Raw genomic sequence first — 23,082 nt, forward strand, 5'->3', positions numbered from 1 at the left:
ATAACAAAGCCTTAGCCAAATTAGTCAACAAAATGAGAGAGAATATCTAAATTAATGAAGCTAGATATGAAAGAGATGACTTTACAACAGATCCTGTAAAGTCATGAGAGAAACATAAGGACATTCTTGTGGGAGCCACACTGACTCCAGATTGTGGCTTGATTCCATCTTGACTTAAGGTCAGATAGTTCAAGTTTGTCTTTGCTCCCCAAGGCTGAATAACAGAATGTTGACAAAGGTATGGTTACTGGATGTTTTGATAACAAGGAGATGTTTATGCTTGTTTGTTCCTTGAACCATGGTGAGGAGGTCATTTTTCCCCCTTGCTTTGTGTATAAAGAAAATGCTTTGCAAAATAAATTTGGGGCTACTGCTATATTCATTGAGAGCCCTCCCAATTCTATCTTCTGTCTCTTGTCTTTTATTTCTTAATCTTCACTCCCCCTTTCAGGTACTGTTGAATAGGTCAGTTGTTCCTGACCTGTGGTGCCCAAACAGGGGATCTGAAAACAGGGGGCTTCATGAAGGATACTCAGGTGAATTGAGCACTCAGATATTAATTAAAGTGGAATTGCAGTGAGTAACTTGGGAGTGAAATTGTAAATATGGGGCATGGTAATAGTAGACAACTGTTTTTTTATATTTTTTAAATTTTATAATTTAATTTAATTTTATATATGAGCCATAAATTCTCTTGTCCTCCCACCTACCCCCACCCCTGCCTTACTCTCAGCCCACCCCCCATTCCTATCTCCTCCAGGGCAAAGACTCCCCTGGGGATTGAGTTCAACCTGGTAGATTCAGTTCAGGCAGGTCCAGTCTCCTCCTCCCAGTCAGATCCAAGTGTCCCTGCATAAGTCCCAGGTTCCAAACAGCCAGCTCACACACTGAGGACAGGTCCCGGTCCCACTGCCTGGATGCCTCCCAAACAGATCAAGCTAATCAACTGTCTCACTTCTCCAGAGGGCCTGATCCAGTTGGGGGCTCATCAGCAATTGTTTCATAGTTCATGTGTTTCCATTAGTTAGGCTATTTGTCCCTGTGCTTTTTCCAAACTTGGTCTCAACAATTCTTGCTTGTACAAACCCTCCTCTTTCCTGCTTAAAAATATTTTAAAAGTCAGAGAAGCTAAAGTAGGGCAGCAGCCAGTACAGAAATTTTTAGTTTGTAGAACAAGTGTGTCCTTGGGTTTCCAAGAATGAGACCTTGGACACAGACACTTGGGGGATGATTGTAATCAAATTCCAACAGCATTATAATGAGCATGGGCCTGGGAAGGTCACAATGGATTCATTTATTCTGTGGGCACTTATCAGCGACACTTTTAATTTGTGCCACAAACAGCAGAAGGTATTTTCCCTTGAAATGGTTAAAAGTGAAACAAAACACTCCATGACACCAGAGGAGCCACTAGACACAGACTCCTTTACAAAATTATTTGATGATGATCAGTTCAATCCTGGTGATGAAGCTGAGCTTAAGGAAGAAGCCAGTAAATAGCATAATCAGGAGTTTTCACCTGCTCAGTTTCTGATCATGAATGTTGAGAAGCACAAATTTTGTGATGAAACCAGGAGAAGTTGAAGGGCTTGAGAGATTTAGTAGTTTTCCTTTCACAAAATTGGTGACTCTGCAGGTCTCCTCTGCTTGGAGGAGCACTCTTCTTTCTGCTTTAGTGGCTGGATTGGATCTACCTGGGGGGTCGTCTATCAATGTAGAAAATTTGCCTATGTTTGCTATGGTGCAAAGTCCTCCTGGAACATGGCAAACCCTCACCCTTAGTCATGCATCTCCCCTGCAAGCTAGTGTTAGAGAAGCAGCTGGCAGAGGGAAAGATGTGCAAGGTTTTCAAATGTTTCCAGGGATTGATAGAAGCCTTGCCTACCAAAGATTGGAAACAGATGGCCAAAGGTTGCCTGTCACCATATGATTAACTGTTGTGGATTCAAGAGAGGGAAGCATTGGGCTTATAAATGTAAGTCAAAGAAGGATACCAGAGGAATCCACTGAGTTATATGAGTGATATTTTGCTTACCCATAAATATGAAGGAGTTTTGCTTGCCACATCTATACAGCTTCAGCAGAGTCTTGTTCATGCAGGGTTGTTAATTGCTACAGGAAAGTGGAAAGACAGATGCCTGTTCAGTATTTGGGACATATATTGTATTCTAAAGAAATTAAACCTCAGAAATGTAAATTAGGAAACATTGCTTGAAAACTTTGAATGATTTTCAAAAATTATTGGGGATATACAATGGCTGTGGCCCTATTTGAAGTTGTCTGTGGGTGATCTGGAGCCCCACAGTTAGATTGTTATAGGAAATACTGATCCTAGTTTCCCTAGTTATCTTATAGATGTTGCTGAACAAGTACTGACTCAGGTGGAGCATGCCATTCAACATTAGCAAGTATGCTATGTTGACTATGCAAAACCATGGGGAATCTATGTGCTTCGTACAAGACATACTCCAACAGCTGTGATATTGCAAAATGGGCTGTTATTCTGTTTGAATCTAACTGTTTCACCAGCCTGAGTGTTGAACTCTTATTATGAAGCAGCAGCTTCTTTAACATAGAAAACCTTGATACATTCTAAGTGATATTTTGGTAAAGAACCAAGTGTGATCAACATTCCTTTTAATAAACAACAAGCTGATTGTTTATTTTAATATAATGATTTTTACGTAGTTGCTTTTGCTCAGTTTTGGGTCGAAATTGATAATCATTTTCCAGCTGATTGATTGTTTCAATTTACCCAAATGCATTCATTTATATTTCCTAAAGTTGTGATAAAAGATACCACGAAAGATGCTATGCTGGGTTTTACTGATGGTTACTTCAATCGAAGAGTTGCTTACGTCATTAATGGCAAAGGTTATTTAATACAAACAGCTCCAGCTTCAGCTCAGGTAGCAGAATTTTGAGCTGTGGCTATGGTTTTCCAGTTTTTTTTTGTAAATAGCTCATTTAATTTGTATACTGATAGTCATTATATTCCCGAGTCCTTCAATTTATAGAGAATGTTTCCTACATTGAGACTACTAATGGTCATGTTAGGATGTTATTTCAGCAAATTCAAGATGCCGTTTATCAAAAAAAGCTGTCATGCTTTGTGGTTCATATTAGGGTCATTACAATCTTCTTGCCTCTTTAGCTGATGATAATACATCAGCTGATAAATCAACACAGATGGTCACCTTGTCCCAGGTAGAATTGACTCAACAGTAACATGTCCTTCATTATCAGAATAGCAGAAGTTTAAGGAAACAATTTGGCCTTACCAGGAAAGTTGCTAGTCAGATTATTAAAAAATGTGATGTGTCCACAGTATTTGCCTGTGCCTTCCTTAAGGGTAAATACTTGAGACTGTCTTCCCAATCATTTATGGCAAATTGTTGCAGAATGTGGCAAATTATAATATTTGCATTTGACAGTCAATTCCTATTTAGGGTTTTTGATGGCTATTGGGCAAATTGGGGAAGTTACTAAGCATGTGATAGCTCATTGCTTAAAATGTTTTTTATATATGGGGATTCCTAAATCTATAAAAACAGATAATGGTTTGGGATATATTAGTAAAGCATTTCAACAATTTTGTTCCCAATGGAAAACTGAGCATAAAACAGTCATTCCTTATAATTCTAAAGGACAAGGTATTGTTGAATGAGCCCATGGCAGTCTCAAGATCTATCTTCAAAAAAATAAAAAGAGGGACTTATATCCCCAGTCACCATATAATGCATTCAATTATTCCCTTTTATTTTAAATATTTTGAAATTGATGCCCATGAGTGTACCTAGAGTTTTCCTGCCTGGCCCACCTCAGGACAAATCTCTCTCACCTGCCAGACCCACAGCTGCTCAGACCCAACCAAGTAAACACAGAGACTTATATTGGATACAAACTGTATGGCTGTGGCAGGCTTCTTGCTAACTGTTCTTACAGCTTAAATTAATCCATTTCCATAAATTTATACCTTGCCACATGGCTTGTGGCTTACCAGTGTCTTCACAAGCTGTTTGTCATGGTGGTGGCTGGCAGTGTCTCTCTCACCCAGCTTCCTGTTCTATCCATTCTCCTCTCTGTTATTCCCGCCTATATTTCCTGCCTGGCCACTGGCCAATCAGTGATTTATTTATTGACCAATCAGCAACACATTTGACATACAGACCATCCCACAGCACTTCCCTTTTTCTTTTCTTAAAAAAGAAGGTTTTAACCTTTACACATCTCCAAAGTCAGCTTGGTGTATTTGGGAATTTGGGCGTAGCTTCTCTTACTATTTCCTGCTGGAGACCTTTCAGGGGGTCTTGGCTGGTCAAACCTGATGTATCTTAATCTGGAACAAATCCATAGCTTCTGGCTTTCTATGGAAACAAAAGCAGAGCCTCCTTTCCAAAGCAACATATCCTTACATCCAAATTTTGAAGTGAAGGTACCTTTAAAATATACATTTTGGCATAACTCAACAGTTTTTGTAATCAAATGTTTTTCTTCAGTTACGAATATCAAAGAGAACATAATCCAGATTCTCTGTGTGGTAACCATCTTTATGTGGCTTATTTTTTTATATTAGCTTGAGCCTATTGCTTTAAACTGCAGCCTTCTAAGCCTGAAAAGGCGCTGGCGTTGTGGCTGCTGGCTCTGCCCACTTCAGCTTCCCAACGTGGCGGTGGTACGTTTTCTGCCAGCTCTGGGAGCCATCAACTCTCAGAAATAGTGAGTCTATGCTTTTATCAAAGCAGCATGCAGCCCAGAAACCTCTTTTTTTTTTTTTGTACTAGCAAAGGCTAAATCCACCACACAGCTTAATGTGCCACTTACAGAGGCCTCATTCCCGCCATACTGCAGGTCGAGCATGCACGCCAGAAACCCGCCATAGTAGCTCAAACACACAGGCTGCCACTAACTTGAAAGAAACAACTAGGAACTGTTTTTAGCTCTATTTTAGAATCTTTTTTCTCAGGTTTTACGTGGAAACTCTTGCCCCACATTGGGTGCCATTTGTAGCTAGAGCTTTCCTGCCTGGCCCACCTCAGGACAAATCTCTCTTACCTGCCAGACCCACAGCTGCTCAGACCTAACCAAGTAAACACAGAGACTTATATTGGTTACAAACTGTATGGCTGTGGCAGGCTTCTTGCTAACTGTTCTCTTTTTTTTGGTTTTTCGAGACAGGGTTTCTCTGTGTAGCTTTGTGCCTTTCCTGGAACTCACTTGGTAGCCCAGGCTAGCCTGGAACTCACAGATATCCGCCTGGCTCTGCCTCCCAAGTGCTGGGATTAAAGGCGTGCCCCACCACTGCTCAGCTGTTCTTACAGCTTAAATTAATCCATTTCCATAAATCTATACCTTGCCACATGGCTTGTGGCTTACCAGTGTCTTCACAAGCTGTTTGTCATGGTGGCGGCTGGCAGTGTCTCTCCCACCCAGCTTCCTGTTCTCTCCATTCTCCTCTCTGTTAGTCCCGCCTATATTTCCTGCCTGGCCACTGGCCAATCAGTGATTTATTTATTGACCAATCAGCAACACATTTGACATACAGACCATCCCACAGCACATGAACAATCTGCCACATATAGATTTTGGCAGGATGGCACTCGAACAACTTTTGCTCAGGTGAAATGGAAGGATTTTGCACTGGGTTATGGAAGGGCCACAATCCTCTTTTGATATGGGGTTGAGGGCATGTTTGTGTTTATTCACAGGAAGAAAATGAAGCTCGATGGCTCCCTCAGCATTTGGGGTGGTGTACAGAAGAGAGGAATGCCAGTCCAGATGATATTGTGGTTGCTGATGCTTTCCCAGAGGGGTTGGAGTGAGATTTACTGAACCCATGCTCCTGATCCCCCAATATTTCATCCTCTATCCTGGAAAAGGAAGGAGATTCTGATTATGGTTAATGATTCTGAGCTTCTTGACAGATATGCTACACAAATTTCCAGACCTGTGTGAGTTTTAATTATTCTAGATCCAGCTGAGAAAGCCTATCTGTTTTTCCAAAATAAACCTGTTTGGCCATTTATGTACACTATATCTTGGGAGAAGGAGGTCACCTTTGCCATTATAATATTTATCTTTTGTTGATAAAAGGAAATAGAAGGCCTAAAAACAAGTGCCTCAGAGATTTTCCCTCTGTGAGAAAGAGACTTTTTGGAGCAGTCCAAAACTACTATGAAAGCAAAGTGTGGCTGAAGCCCCTCTTAAGTATAGTATCACTGGATTTCAAAGATAGGTGCTAGACTGGTCAGGAAACCAAATTAGGAGGTACAGAAGAGGCCCTCCAAAATGATGAGAAGGAGTGGGATGAAAGTTTTGCTGCTGATATTTGGTACTCTGGAACTGGAACAGATCAAAGTTATCTTTGGAAGCCGGAGGCCCTGATGCTTTGGATTTTAGAAGAGGGAAAATAAAAAGTTCAGAATTATGGAGTTACTCCTACCGCACCCACCAAAAAAAACCCCACATTTTCTTGTCTTTTGAATATATCAGTATTAGCTTGTGTTAACACACCCTCTTTTTAATGTAAGTTATGAGAATTGTAATTAACCAATTGTGTGTCCACTTTTAATAATCATACTAGAATTATGGTGTTAACCCATTACTGTTTATAATCTCTTCTTTTCACAATGAAAGTGTTACTGGGTGGAAAAAGGTTAGAGCTCACCTGAGAGGAATTTAGTGTGATGCTATTGAGTCCTTATATTTGTTGTGGTTAAAAAGGCAATATTGGATTTTGATGCAGCTAAAACTGCTAAAGACATCCTTGACCAATTTAAAAATGTCATTCCATCTTGGGCATCCTTTACTCTCTTATTAGAGTGTGTTGCAGCCATAGGAACATGTGTATTGCTAGGCATTATTTTCTTGCCTATTATTATCAAGTTATTTGTGAAATCTTGGTGGAAAGTTGGTTCAGATCTACATGGTGTTAAGCTCTGCATCCTCCCTTGAAATTTTCCAGAGGCTGGTAGTTAAGGACAGATAAGTTCCTTTTACCATTTTTCTACCTAAGCAGTGAATGAATGATGTAACTCATGAGACTAAGATGGATAAGACTGGTTAGTTGAAAAAGGCAACCTAGTACAGGCACAGTCATCTGAGGGGTTCAAGGCACCCTTAGAAAATAAAGGGAGGAATTATGAGACCCCACAGGGACTCCAGTTTGTGGCCTGATTCCATCTTGACTTAAGTTCAGAGAGTTCAAGTTTGGCTTTGCTCCTCAAGGCTGAATAACAGGATGTTTGGCCAAAGGACTGGTTACTAGATGTCTTGCTCATCAAGGTCAAGTAACAGATATGTTTGGTCAAAGGTGTGGTGCTGTGGATATCGCTATATGTAAATAAACTCTGATTGGCCAATAGCCAGACAGGAAGTATAGGCGGGACTAACAGAGAAGAGAATTGAGGGAACAGGAAGGGAAGGGAGAGACTGCCTGGAGCTGCCGCCAGGACAAGGAAGACGTAAAGTAACGGTAAGCCATGAGCCACGTGGCAAAGTAAAGATTAATAGAAATGGGCTAAATATAAGAGTGAGAGCTAGACAATGACAGGCCTGAGCTAATGGCCAAGTAGTTTAAATAATGTAAGCGTCTGTGTGTTTATTTTATAAATGGGCTCTGGGACTGTCAGGACTTGGTGGCGGGAGCTGGAGAGAAATTCTCCAGCTACAGTGTGGTTACCTAATGTTTTGATAATTAAGGAGGTGTTTATGCTTGTTTGTTCCTTGAACCATGGTAAGAAGGTCTCCCCCCCTTGTTTTGGGTATAAAAAGGCTATAATAAATAAATTCAGGGCTGCTGCAGTATTCACTGAGAACCACTCTGATTCTGTCTTCTGTCTTTTGTTTTTTTCTTTCTTAATCCTCACTCCCGCATTCAGGTACTCTTGCACAGGTCAGCTGGTCCCTACAGTATGCTCCACATAACTGTATACTTGTGGTCTTCACAGGTAAGATGATAATTGGAGGGAAACATATGGAATCACAGAGGCATATGTCAGGTATTGGCTGCCTCCCTATAGCATATGTCCCAGATAAAAAGACTTTGGAAGTGGCATCAGAAACTCAGAAAAGATCTAATGTTGTATGCTTCATATTGCATTGGGAAAGTAGAGTTTGTAGCTGGAAGTTTCTCTCTTCCTGCCTGGCCCTGCAGTCGGGATGAATTTCTCCCACCCATGGTCCTGCAGCCACTTATAAAGTAGTCACTCAGTTTTATTTATTAACCAATGGGAGCAACACTTATTCACGGCATATAGAAAGACAGCCCACAACAAAAGTTCATAAAGGAAATCCTGTGTCAAGAATGTGGGTAAGTGGTCCTATCATAATGGGAGTGTGGATTGAACCTGTGTGTATGTCAAAATTGTGAAGAAAGGAGAAACACCACTGAGGAATAGGGTTAGTCAGCATATATGTTGTTCTGGACATTTAACATTGCTGAATTCTGCAAATATTTAATATATTCTATAGTGACAGGACTTATGGGGTAAAGAAAACAGTGGTTTTAGGTGATCTTCAAATCTCCTAAAAGGATTTAATGTTTCAGTTATGAAGAGTATGAGTGAGCAGAACAAAGGAGGATGAATGCAGTTAATAATCAGCATTCTTTACTGAACCATGATAAAGTATATATTTTGCTGACCTTAGTGCTCATTTGCAAAGTGGTCACTGTGGTTGCTGATAGATGTATTACTGAATGTGATTATAGTGATTAGCATACCAAATTCACAAATCCCAAATCTTCCCATTGTACCCTTGTTATATGCAGTCTTTGCTAATTAAATGTTTTAAATTATACAATAGAAAAGTGAAACAAAACAAAGTACATTTGGCAACAATATTATTTTAATAATCTGTTATTTAGCATTAAAAGAATAATGAAATATATTAATACTGGAGTTTGTAGTTTGCATGACGGTTTTGTACTTGGAATAAAACTATCATTAATTTCTAAGATTAATGCAATTATTCTCAGAATGACTGTCCATATGTTAATGGAAAGATGTCTTTACATAAATTTAAGTAAAACAAAATAAATTGAGAAAATTTTTGAATCTCTTAAACAAATGTGCACAGTGTGGAATCCCTTGGGTCATTTTCTCTATAAATGTAGGTAAGGAGAGTTAAGGAAATGCTGTCCATATGATGCTAGCTGTTAGAGGTGTGCCCTGCAGTCCATTTTCAAAATATTGAGATCACATGGAAATTAACACACCATGGTGTAAGAGTTTGAAAGTGATGAGTTTGGATATGTATAAGATGGATGCGGAAAACTTTTTGACATCCTAAAATTCATCTGTGTACTGAAAGGGATCCTAAGCAATAGTCTAATAAAGTCTACATTTGAAATCTTCCCAGTTTAGACAATTAACTTTCATTTTTTTCACACAACAGTTCTGCATATACATCCTGTATATTAAAATTTTCTCCACTCTTGTGTTAATAGCCAATACTTTTATATTCTGCTGGTATTCACTAAGATTTTTGTGTGTGATCTGAGACTGAAGATAAATTATTTTTCTCACACTCAATATTATAAAATGTATTTGTGTTTATTGTCCAAAATACATGGCATGGTTTTAACAATTCTGTAACACATAACACCTATATTCCACACGTGGATCTAGGAAAGGCTATTTGAAACCATACAGGATTCGAGGTAGTACCTCAATTTTGAACATGATTCACTATGGTGCAATTTGCTATCACATTACAGTATCTGTTAGTTGCTGGAAATATTCACCCATGACTTATAGTGACCTGGAAATTGAAGTTTGCATTCATGTGCACACATGATGAAAAAAATAGCTCAAAGCCCCAGAATTGTAGGTTGAGCATTTATATGTAAGCACAAAGGAAATATTGTAAACTGCGTTTGAGGAAGCCATCAAAGCAGCAGTCAGGGCACTGCACTGTAACTTTGTACTTTTTCTCAATTGCCATTCATCCAGGTTCAAGCCTTTGTTATAAGTCTGCTTTACAAAGGATTCCTGAAGACCATGGAAGCTTTTAGGCTGAAAGTTTTTGTAACTGATTGTGGATGCAATCTTTTTCTTTACCTTGAAAAAATGGGCATCAGTACATGTATTTGAAGTAGCAGCTTCATAAGTGTTTTCCAGGCCATTACCTTCAGCCACAGGGACTCCAGGTGAGCAGAGATTAGAGACAAAACATTCAAGCACAGTGGTTTATTCCTATGCTTCTGTTGCATTCTGAACATCTTCTTAAATTCTTATAATCTCCTCCACATGGCTTGAAAATTGGAAGGTAGAAACATAAGTATACAAGACTGTGGGTACTGCTTTGCTTTTCTTGAAAAACCTGGCAAAATTGTGCATGCTGTGTTTCTGCCTCTCTTTGATGCTGTATGGGGGGGGCCTCATGGTCTAGGTCAGCATATCAACTGCTCTTACCCTGTATAGACCCAAACAGAGAATGCAACACATGCCTACTACCAAAACTTCCCCAAAATCTTCCACTGAGTCCAGGGCTATCAAGACCATCCTTCTTGAAGTGAGTACATTTGTTTTCTTTTATGTAATCCCTTGTCTCTTTCAACTGTTTCTGGTGTTCTTGATTAATCCTAGCTATCTCCTGGTAAAAACATCCATAGTCATCTCTGGGTGTTTCCCAGCTGTGAGTCCCTGTCTGATCACGTCTACTATTCTATAGCATCCAGCCACTCTGTTTCCTGACTGAGAAATTTATCAGAACCTGATTTGACTAAAACATAAACTGAAGCACCATATATGGTTCTTGATTAACCCCTCATGCCTGAGAAGGGTATATACATTGTGGACAACCATCACAGAACATTGATGTGTGCATATATAAACTTTTGTGTTTAATTAATTAAGCATCATATTTCAGCAAGTGCATAAAAACACTCACTCAGATACTGTTAACCCTACTTCATACAATGTGCTTGTCAAATTTTTGGTAACACATTGTAACTACAAAGGCTAAATAAAAATATATCTGTAAAATTTAGAATTCTGAAAAAAATTACTATGATCATGATAAACTGACTAAAAAGAACAATTATGTTCAGGTTTTCTTGATATATTTGGTGGTTAGCATGTTAAATAAAACTTACTTCTTCTTGCTCTGATTCTATTCTTGTGTTAATATCTGTATGTCCTGAGAATCACATCCAATTTAAAGCTATGAAACATTATTTACCGGGTCAACTGGACGTTGTCATGTTTTCTTTTTTTGTTTTATAATTTAATTTAATTTTACATATCAGGCACGTATTCCCTTGTTCACTCCCACCCCCCACCCCCGCCTTCTCCCCAGAGCACCGCCCATCCCCATCTCCTCCAGGACAAAGACTCCCCTGGGGATTGAATTCAACTTGGTGGTAGATTTAGTTCAGGCAGGTCCAGTCCCCTCCTCCCAGGCTGAGCCAAGTGTCCCTGTAAAAGCCTCAAGTTCCAAACAGCTAACTCATGCACTGAGCACAGGTCCCAGTCCCACTGCCTGGATGCCTCCCGAACAGATCAAGCCAATCAACTGTCTCACTTCTCCAGAGGGCCTGATCCAGTTGGGGGCTCCTCAGCTATTAGTTCATAGTTCATTTGTTTCCATTCGTTTAGCTATTTGTCCCTGTGCTTTTTCCAATCTTGGTCTCAACAATTCTTGTTTATACAAACCCTCCTCATTCTCGCCAATTGGACTCTGGGAGCTCCACTTGGGGCCTGGCCATCTCTGGCCATCTCTGCATCTGGTTACCTCAATCATTGGATGAGGTTTCTAGCACGACAATTAGGGTATTTGGCCATCCTATCACCAGAGAAGGTCAGTTCAGGCTTCTTCTCGACCATTGCCAGTAATCTATTGTGGAGGTATATTTTTGGACTTCTGGGACCTCTCTAGCACTTTGCTTCTTCCTATTCTCATGTGGTCTTAATTTATCATGGTCTCCTATTCCTTGTTCTCCCTCTCTGTTCTTGATCCAGCTGGGATCTCCCACTCCCCCAAGCTCTCTTTCCCTCGACCCTTGCCCTTCATTACCCCCACTCACGACCAGGTTGTTCATGTAGATCTCATCCATTTCTCTGTCATTGGGTGATCCCTGTGTCTTTCTTGGGGTACTGTTTTTTATTTAGCTTCCCTGGAGTTGTGAGTAGCAGTCTAGTCATCTTTGTTTTACATCTAGTATCCTCCTGTGAGTGAGTATATACTATGATTGTCTTTCTGAGTCTGGGTTATCTCACTCAGGAAGATTTTTCTAGTTCCATCCATTTGCCTGCAAACCTCATGATGTCATTGTTTTTCTCTATTGAGTAGTATTCCATTGTGTATATGTACCACATTTTATTTGTAATTCTTCAGTTGAAGTGCATTTAGGTTGTTTCCAGGTTCTGGCTATTACAAACAATGCTGATATGCACATAGCTGGGCAAGTGCCCTTGTGGTATGATTGATCATTCCTTGGGTATATGCCCAAGAGAGGTATAGCTGGATCTTGGGGGAGATTGATTCCCAATTTTCTAAGAAATCACCATATTGATTTTCAAAGTGGATGTACAAGCTTGTATTCCCACCAGCAGTGGAGGAGAGTTCTCCTAGCCCCACTTCCTCTCCAGAATAAGCCGTCTTCAGTGTTTTTGATCTTAGCCATTTTGACAGGCATAAGGTGGTATCTCAGAGTTGTTTTGATTTGCATTTCCCTGATGATTAGGGATGTTGAGCAATTCCTCAAATGTCTTTCAGCCATTTGAGTTTCCTCTGTTGAGAATTCTCTGATAAGTTCTATAGTCCATTTCTTAATTGGACTGTTGGGCATTTTGATGTCTAATTTCTTGAGTTCTTTATATATTCTGGATATGAGTCCTCTGTCAGATGTGGGGTTGGTGAAGACCTTTTCCCATTCTGTAGGCTGTCACTTTGCCTTGTTACCGTATCCTTTGCTCTACAAAAGCTTCTCAGTTTCAAGAGGTCTCATTGATTGATTATTTCTCTCAGTGTCTGTGCTGGAAGTGGTCTTGACAATCACATCCAATTTATAGCTATGAAACATTATTTACAGGTACAACTGGAAGTGGTCATGTTTTCTAAAGCAGTGAAAGCATGTAGAAAACTTATGATCTGATTTCTGGTTTTGACACTTCTCCAGATTCCCTCTATTTATTTTTATTATTTTAATGCCTTTTGGGAACTCCACATTCAGGGATTAAAAACCAATAGTGGAAAGGAAGGTGAATAAAGAACACAACATTTCTAGGATACAATCAAGAGAACAAACTAAGTTAAAAGTTATCAGAGAGATTGTGTTTAATAAAGAAACAAGAAGTTTTCAAATGAAGAGAAAGAAATGGACATTCTAACAAGAGAGGTATTTTAGAGTCTAGAGAAACTCTGTCCCTCATCTGGTAATCAGATAATAGGAAATACATAGCTAATAAAACAAGTAACAAGATATAAAGAGAAATGACATCACTCTGCAAGTGAAAACACAACAAGGGATGTCAGGACTCTCATTACCATATACTTAGCAGCCATGGAAAGATGTGGTTCAACACTTAAGGAGGGCACTACTTTATTCCAAGCACTGGCAAGTCAGAGACAGGTGGATCTCTGTACATTCAAGGACAGCTTGTTCTCAGAAGAAAAGTGGATGGCAGCTAGGGCTACATGGAGAGACTCTGTCTCAAAATAAATAAGTTATTAAATAAAAAAGATAAGGAAACAACTTAGAGCCAAGATTTCTGCATTAAGAGAAGCCATTTGTAAAACTGAAGGAGAACTAAGATGAAGGATTATAAAATTTGCAGTGAAAACATGTGTCTTAGAAGATCCCAGTAAAATCTAATGAATTATTAGGAAATATATTGAATTTTCTGTTCTAAAAAAGTGAAACATATATAAGTAGATAAATTCCTATATACATATGACCTGATATGGATAGTCCAAAAGGTATAAGCAATTATAGAAGACTGAGGAATCATCATAAAAATGGTCCTTACACAAGAATCCCAGGACTGGATGGGTCCTTTGCTGACTTCTCCCAAACCTTTAAAGAGCTGACACCAATGTTTTTAAGAGTATTCTAAAAACCAGAGAGAAAAGAAATTCAGCAAAACTCACTCACTGAATCAATCATCTTCCTGATCATGTGTTCGATTCTGGTGGCCCTCATGTGAATGGAGAGAACAATTGTCCTGTAACCTCCAAACTCATAAAAAAGCACCTCTTTAAAACAAAGAAATAAATGCAATAAGAATATAAACAGCAAAAAGAGAATAAAATCCTTGTTAAGAAAATATTTGAGAAAATATTAGTGTATAAATCATGAAAAGAAATGAAAAAGTAAATTCACTGTATCCCAGGAATTACAGAATTACCTACTATATTAATGAATAGTACAGAGAGAGCTTGGTAGAAGAAACACAAATTGCCAAAAGATAAAAAGAAACATAGTGTTTATTTCCATCTGTATCAATTAAATGCAATGTAAAAATATTTGCTATTCCCCATCGCTCAGTCAATGGTTGTCATCAGAAAGACAAATATCCCTGTCTCTGCATGTTCTTTTTCATTTTATCTCAAACCAAATACTGTCCTTGAGGGTTTTTTGGATTTGGGAATGTGGGAAGAATTGGAGAAAACTCTGATGAGAACATCATCTGTAGTTTTTAACAGTTTTTGGGCAGCAATGGTGTATCTGACAGACGTGGTAGAGTTTGCTTGTCACAGCATCTGCTACTGAGGCTGTCTTTTGAGAGATTTGAGAACCTCCGATGTTTTTTCTATACTTACTCTTTTAGCTTTTTTCCTGTGACCAATAGAGCTCTAAATAAACCACAACTTACTACAAAATATAACTACCCATTGGCAATGAGACATGGGCATGTACACAGTGTCGGAGTGTGATTGAACAGAGGACACAATAACATTCAGTGTGGATTATTGCCATTTTCTTATGATCCATGACATCTTTATCATCCATTTGTCTCATTTCCTTTCTCTTTACGAACTTAAGTGATGTAGTCTCTTGAGGATAACAAAGAGGAAATAGCCTAATCTGTTTCTCTTGTGGAAAAAAGGATGCAATGGGACTTCCATAGATGACTGCCAGTCCTTCACATGTCATAACTCAATATTTCTTTCTCACTGCATCTCCCATGATGCATAATTATCATCATCATTTACGGTGTTCCCTTAAAAGATGAAAGCAATAAGTTTGTAATTATTCTTGATCCCTGCTACCTGTAGCAAACATCTCTCAGGAAGGGTCTTTGATGCTGGAGTCTGTATGTCCTTTGCTATGGCAGGTGAAAAGATAGTTGCTGTTTTGAGGAGAGGCGAGGATACAGAATCACAGATGCATATCTGCAGCATTTTAAATTACCAGACTTAGTCATTGAGTCAACATCAAGAGAAAACAATCCTGTTAGAAAGTTAGTAATTTATTTTCTGAGACTGGGTTTCTCTGTTTAACAGTCGTAGCTGTTCTGGAACTAACTCTGTAGACCAGGCTGGCCTCAAACTTACAGATATCCACCTGCCTCTGCCTTTTAAGTGCTGGGATGAAAGGTTTGAGGTTTTTTTAAACCACCAGCACCCAGCTAGTGAGTTCTTTTTTAACACGATTGAGAGTTTTCTTCACTACACCTAAGCCTTTCATGACAGCTGTGTGGTCAAGCTGTTTTGGGTCCCCATAGCTTCATGTCACAAGTATATCAGATTGTGTACACAGCTTGTGCTATAAAAATTAGTCTACAAGTTTTTTCAATAATAATAATGTGACTAGTTCAGCTATGTATTGGTTCTTAAGATTATCTTATGAAAGATTAATGTGTTTTCCTTCAACCATATCTTTACAAGTATTTGGTGGTGTCTGATCAATGAACAAATCATGTGATTGCTTCCAGTGTGTTGTTCCTTATACAGATATATCATGTTGCAGGTCTCTGATATAATGGGTCTTTCAAGGTTTGTAATCATTCATCAAAATACCTCACCGTTCACTGTTACTTGATACTGACCCATACTATTCACGTTCTTAAACAATTCCATACCTCCAAGGGAAGAAATAATAAAATTCTTGCTGTGAAGGAGACAATAAGGAATTACAAAACCAGTAATGAATATGCAACTTCTGTGTTTGGAAAACCCAGTAAGTAACTATCCTTTATGGAACTTTTGGAATGGCTGTATATTAAATTCATCACCATCCAAGCAGTTCCATCTTCCAACTACCCTCAAACAAGCTGATTTTTAAATGCTAAGCTACAATGATGCAATTCAGTTTTCTGCATCTTCAGTGTTAACATATTAAGTGTATCTGCACATAGAATTCAAAGACATGTTGTATGTTGTTCCTCTTACATGGGTGAGATCTCTATACTGAAAATCTATTCTTAACATCTCAGTGAACCTCTTAGTTTTAATTACTTTTTATACTAAGTTGAAGGGCAAATGTTGGGATTTAGGTAACCTGGTGCAAATAACCCATGACTCTCTCCCCAGTCAGAGTCCAGAAATCATACAGTCAAAAGAGTACAGGTAAATGATCTCACCAGAATATCAAGTGAGTTTGTAACTGACATAAAGACAAGATCTCATCCATCAGAATAAATCCAGAGAAACATGACTCACCAACAGATCACTGAGGTTGTAGACCCTCAAACCCTAGATCACAAACATGGATAGGATTTCACAATCACACTGCTCTGATTTAATAGAAGTGATAGTGACACCTGGTTTTCAAAGTGCTAAAAAGTTGTTTTAAAACCTATGTGTTGCTCATCCCTCCACAGGTGTCCTCCTCTGAATTATGAGGTTCCTAAGAGCTTTTCCTGCAGTGTCCCCATGCACACATTGAAGAGGATCCAGTTATCCTGGCAGAAACTGGATCTAGTGCTTGGAGGCTGATTTGCCTTTAACTTAGCACACTAGGGAACAGGAATTATATCCTCCCTGCAAGGCCAGCTCTCTGAGCTTATGTTGAGTTGGATTCCTTCTTAAAGTCAGCTAAATAAAACACCTTAAGTTTAACATTAGCCTTAGTATTATCCACTCCCAACAACTCCAGTCATATATATATATATATATATATATATATATATATATATATATATATATAATCTTTTATTTGGTTTAAAGAATTGTCTCCTTTTATCACAAAACACCCATCTATATACATATTCAATCAAAGAATGTTGCTATAAGTTTAGGGGTGCACTGTAGACTCTTTTCATGTTGCACTGTACAGCTATAAACCTAAAACTTATGTAAATATCAATATAATTTGATGTATAGCAATCAATTATTTCAATTATACAATTAATAAGAACTTTCAGGCCAACACAGGGCAGTAAGTATACATGGCCATGACAGTGGGGTTACTTATCAGTCTTCCTCCACTCCTATGAAAATTACATGCTCAGCTGTATGAAACTGATTTTGGGTCTCTGTGCATATGTGACAGTTGTGTAGCTTGGTCTATTTCTGAGACTCCTGGCAATGGGAGCGTGGGTTGTCCCAGTGCTTTGCCTGGCTATTAATAACCTATTCCTCAGGCTAGACTGCCACAAGCAGTGAATGCAGGGGAAGGTGGTTGGTCTTATGGTAACTTGATATACCATGATTTTCTTGTGTCCATGAGAGGTCTGCATCTTTCTGAGTTAATATGGAGGAAGAGAGGATGGAGAAAGGGTTCAGGGGAAGGGGAAAGGGAGTGGCATGAGAAGAGGGAAGGAAGACTGCCATCATGATGTGAAATTAATAAATTAATTAAGTAAAATAAATAACAATAAATTCTTAGAAAGAAAAAAATACATGCTCTGCTCAGTTATCAATTAGCCATTCAATGTGTCCTCTGACCAATGGTAATGCTGAGCAAACTTCCCAAGTTTCATCCTGTTTACTTCTTTTTTATAACTCTTAAGCTATTGCATTTGACTTAAGCTGTTTTTAATTATACTTTACTTGTGATTTTAACATCATTAGGAATAAATGATTATGTATGTACCAATCTGGGATTTGGACCATTTTTCTTTAGAATATTATTTTTTTTATTTTATTTTATTAAGATTTATTTATTTATTATGTATACAGTATTCTGCCTGCATGTGTCCCTGAAGGCCAGAAGAGGGCACCAGATCTCATTACAGGTGGCTGTCAGCCACCATGTGGTTGCTCGGAATTGAACTCAGGACCCCTAGAAGAGCAAGTCAGTGCTCTTAACCATTGAGCCATCTCTCCAGCCCCTTAGACCATTTTCAAACAGTACACACCTGTCATGAGACAGGTTCCAGCTCTATTTTTATCCATGTATGGAGATACCCTAAATTTGCCCAGTAATGAACTATAAATTTGGAATGTTTTACTACAAAAGTATACAATGCTAGATAAAAGTGGTTTAATTGTATTAAAATAAGACTGTGTTGCTCTTTATTTCTATAATTAACCAATGTTTTATTTGAGATATTTATATGTCATGTTTTTCTGTATCTTTGTTTCAGTTTAAATCCTATTTGGTCACATTAATCAAGTATTAATATACAAACTTTTAATTGAGCAAAACTTTTCTCACTTTACTAGTATGTTAGTTGTAGCAGTGATTTTCTTTTTTTTGTTTTTCCCCTTTTTATTGAGATTTTGTATTCATTTTACATACCAACCCCTGATTCCTCTATCCTGCCTCCTCCCACAATCAAGCCCTCCCACCCAACCTATCCCTTATTCCCACCTCCTACAGGCAAGGTCTCCCAAGGAGAGTCAGCAGAGCCTCAGTTAAGGCAGGTCCAAGCCCCTTCTACCTGCACCAAGGCTGCACAAAGTGCAAAGTGTCCCAGCATAGGCACTAGACTACAAAAGTTGGCTCATACACTACGATTGAGTCCCATTCCCACTGCCTAGGGGCCCCCTAAACAGTTGAAGCTGAACAACTGTCTCACTTATCCAGAGGGCCTAGTCCAGTAGCATGGGGGCTCCTCAGCTATTGGTCCACAGTTCATGTGTCTCCACTAGTTTGGCTAGTTGTCTCTATTTTTTCCAATCATGGTCTCGATATCTCTTGCTCATAGCATCCCTCCTCTCTCTCATTGATTGGACTACTGGAGCTCTACCTGGGGCCCAGCCATGGGTCTCTGCATCTGCTTCCATCAGTCACTGGATGGGAGTTCTATAATGACAGTTAGGGTATTCAGCCATTCAATCACCACAGTAGGTCAACTCAGTCACCCCCTTGATCATTGCCAGTAGACTATGGTGGAGTCATCTTTGTGAATTCCTGGGAACCTCCCTAGCTTTCTGCTTCTCCCTACCCCCATGGTGTTTTTATTTATCATGGTATCTCTTTCCTTGTTCTCCCACTCTGTTCCCATTCCAGCTTGAGCCTCTCATTTCCCTAGGCTCTCATTCCCCCGTCGCTTGCCCTCCATTATCCCCTCTCAACCCCAGTTTACTCATGGAGATCTCAAGTACTTCTCCATTGCTGGGTGATGCTTGCATCTTTCCTAGGGTCCTCCTTACTAGCTAGCCTCCCTGGAGCTGTGGATTGCAGTCTGGTTATACTTTGCTTTACATCTAGTGTGTACTTATGAGTGAGTACATACTACATTTGTCCTTCTGAGTCTGGGTTACATCACCCAGGATGATATTTTCTAGTTCCATCTATTTGCCTGCAAACCTCATGATGTCATTACTTTTCTCTGTAGCAGTGATTTTCAATTAATTGAGATTCGTAGAAGAATTGAGTGATGCATTCATAGTAAATTCCTATACACTACAATGTGTCTAAAATTATAAAGCAACTCTTTTAAATAAATCTTTATCTTAAGACCTAACAAGTTATAGAAGCACAGTGAGAGACTAACTATGAATTGGAAGACTTGGTTTCACATGGTGCATGCAGCCTGTGCTTAACATTTTCAGGCACAGTTTCATCCTTAGCAAGCAGGATCTGAGAGCATGGTTGCAGGTGAGATGGCCATGGAGGTGATATTCTTTGCACAGACTGTGGTTGGAATCCTGGGAAATTCTTCTTTCCCCTAACATTTTCTGTTTCTTCACCACATTGGGTGCCGGCTAGGATCCACAGATTAGATCTGGCAGCACTTGGTTGCAGCCAACTTGTTAACTCCCCTGTGTAGAGGAGTGCCATAGACAATGGCTGCTTGAGACAGGAAAGACTTCCTTGATGATTTTGGGTCCAAACAGCTCTTCTATCTTCACAGAGTAGAGAGGAGGTTCTTTGTTTCATTGTGTTGTGCCAGGACTTTTAGAAAATATTTTAAATTTAATCTGTCTGTTTTTTAAATGCATTTTAATTTTTTCTTTTATTTTTATTTCCTCTCTGCTGTGTCTCTCTGCTTCTCTCTCTCTCTCTCTCTCTCTCTCTCTCTCTCTCTCTCTCTCTCTCTGTATCTTAGCCATTCAGGTCCTTTGCATAAATAAATATTGTAGCTTCTGTTTCTCTTTTTTGAGTCCTGAGTGAGTGAAAAAGTGGCTCTCTCTGTGACTATGTGTTTCTTGTTCCTTTTCTTGGGATCTTTTCCATCTCTTTGCTGACTTTGTTTTACTCCATTATTTTTTGGACTCATTTTATTTTATTATTATCCCTCAGAAGCTTGTTTGATTTTTAATGAGACAGTAGGGGTGCATCCAGATGGGAGGGGAGCTAGGGAGAAACTCAGTGGAGTAGAGGGAGGAAAATGCAAACTGAGAAGATTTCATACAAGTAAAATCTGTAATTTTTAATTTCCAGATGTTCCTAAGTTATGAATTTCTTTATTGATTCTGTTTCTTCTTCCATGTCTTGAACTGTTTTATTTATCTCCTCCCATTGGTAGGAATGCAGGGATTCCTTCCAATCCAGGGATGCAGGTAGGTTAACTGCAGAGCTTCATCTCTGACTCTTTCACTCCACCTCCAACCACTGCTCTCACCCCCAGCTCTGTAACAGATCACCTACAGAGGCCCCCCTTCTCTGATAGACCCATCTCCAGTGAATCATATAGACCCTTTCTTCCAGCCTTACTCACCACATACACTATTATCTCAATCTGCAGTGCCAACAAGACTCTCCTCAGGCCTTTCCCTGGAAACTAAGCAGATATCAGTGGAATACCTTGTCTCCTCCTGCCTTTGGACTCATTCAGATATGCTCTAAGCTCATCTCCATTTCTAAGTGTCATCTCACAATAACTAGAAACATATTTTACCCTGAATGGTCAGTGACCAAGGTTATAATGATCATAGACAAAGTTCCTACCAGGTAACATCAGACACACTACTCTCCTAACAATGGGAGAAGGCAATAGAAATTAAAAAACACAATGTCCACAAAATAAAGACTAGACCAGATATCAACACCTAGAATTATAATCATACTAAACCTAGATGCCTAGACATTGATGTAAAAACACAATCAATAATAATCAGAACACTATGTCCCTACTAGAGCCCTACAACATTACTGCAGTATCCACTGAGTGGGGCAACACAGCTGGATCACATGAACAAGAAGTGAAAATATCATTTAGGCATATAATAGAGGTTTTTAAAGATGAAAAGAATGAATCCCTTAAAGACAGCTATGAAAACATAAATAAACAATGGGAGGAAATGTATAGAAATGTTCAAGAGAGGAACATGGAAATAGAATCAATAACTAAATCCATAACTGAGGACAATCTGGAAATTAAAAATATAGGAATTCAGACAGCAACCTCACATACAAACCTCACCAACAAAATATAAATGGTGGAAAAGAGAATCTTAGATGCTGAATATAATAGAAGAAACAGATACCTTAGTAATGAAAATGTAAAATCTTAAATAGTCCTGGAACAAAGCATTCAGGAAATCTGGAATATTATGGAAAGACCAAATTTAAGAATAATTGGCCACAGACTTCCCTTTTTGACCAGAGGTAAGTGTCCTGGCTCAGCCTGGACCCCGTTCCTGGGCACCAGCCACTCCCGGGAAGACCTACCCAACTTGGCCACAGGTTCTGGCCACCAGGCAGGGTGTCTTCTAGCCCCACCTGGAAGGATCACCTTCTCCAGGACACCCAGCAGACCCTGCAATCCCCATGCCCTGCCCCCACGTCCATCTGCCTGAAACCCCAGCCACTTCCTGAGACTTAGAGACCAGCCCCCAGCTCCCATCCTGCCCCGGACTTCCCTTCTGGACAAGAGCTTGCATCCTGCCCTAGCCTTCTTTTCTGGACAAGAGCACCCATACTGCCCCAGACTTCCTGTCTGGACAAGAGCTCCCATTCTGCCCCAGACTTCCTATCTGGACAAGAGCTCCCATCCTGCCCCGGACTTCCCATTTGGAAAAGGAGCTCCCATCTGGACAAGAGAGAGAGACTTCCTGAATCTGTCAGCTCTGTCTGAACCAAGTGCGCTGATAAGACCAAGAACGAACCACAAGGAGATGGGCAGACATCAAGGCAGAAATACATAAAACAAAATGAAGAGCAATACAGGATCACCAGAACCGAGCCCTCCTCCAACATCTAGACATGAACATCAAAAATTGGAAGAAGCAGAAGAAACAGCCTTATGAATGACATCATGAGGAAGGTAGAGGCTTGTGTAGAGGAAAAGACAAAAAAATGGGAAGAACGCTGTGAACAACTAGAGAAAAGGGCAAACAAATTAGAAGAAAACAATAAAGTCCTGGAAGAAAACAATAAAGTACTGAAAGAAAATCAAGAAAAAGCAATGAAACAAATGAAGAAAATAATCCAAGACCTGAAAAGGGAAATAGAAAAAATGAAGAAGACACAAAGAGAGGGAATGCTGGAAATAGAAAATCTGAGTAAACGATCGGGATCTTCAGATGCAAGTACAACAAACAGAATGCAAGAGAATTAAGAGAGGATCTCTGGCATGGAAGATACAGTAGAAGAAATAGATTCATTAGTCAAAGAAAACACTAAACCAACAAAGTCATGAAACAAAATGTCCATGAAATTTGGGACACTGTGAAAAAAACCAAACCTACGAATAATAGGGGTAGAAAAAGGAGAGGAATACCAACTCAAGGGCACAGAAAATATATTCAACAAGATCATAGAAGAAAATTTTCCCAACTCAAAGAAGGAAATGCCTATGA

At 39.3% G+C, this 23,082-nt stretch overlaps 1 pseudogene; it reads left to right on the forward strand.

Annotated features, from left to right (window-relative positions):
• Positions 1 to 1,392: 1,392 nt before the first annotated feature.
• Positions 1,393 to 23,082, forward strand: part of LOC131903668 (vomeronasal type-2 receptor 116-like) — a 55,961-nt pseudogene continuing 34,271 nt past the window's right edge.

Source organism: Peromyscus eremicus, chromosome 1 (assembly GCF_949786415.1).
Source record: "Peromyscus eremicus chromosome 1, PerEre_H2_v1, whole genome shotgun sequence".
Lineage (NCBI taxonomy): Eukaryota > Metazoa > Chordata > Mammalia > Rodentia > Cricetidae > Peromyscus > Peromyscus eremicus.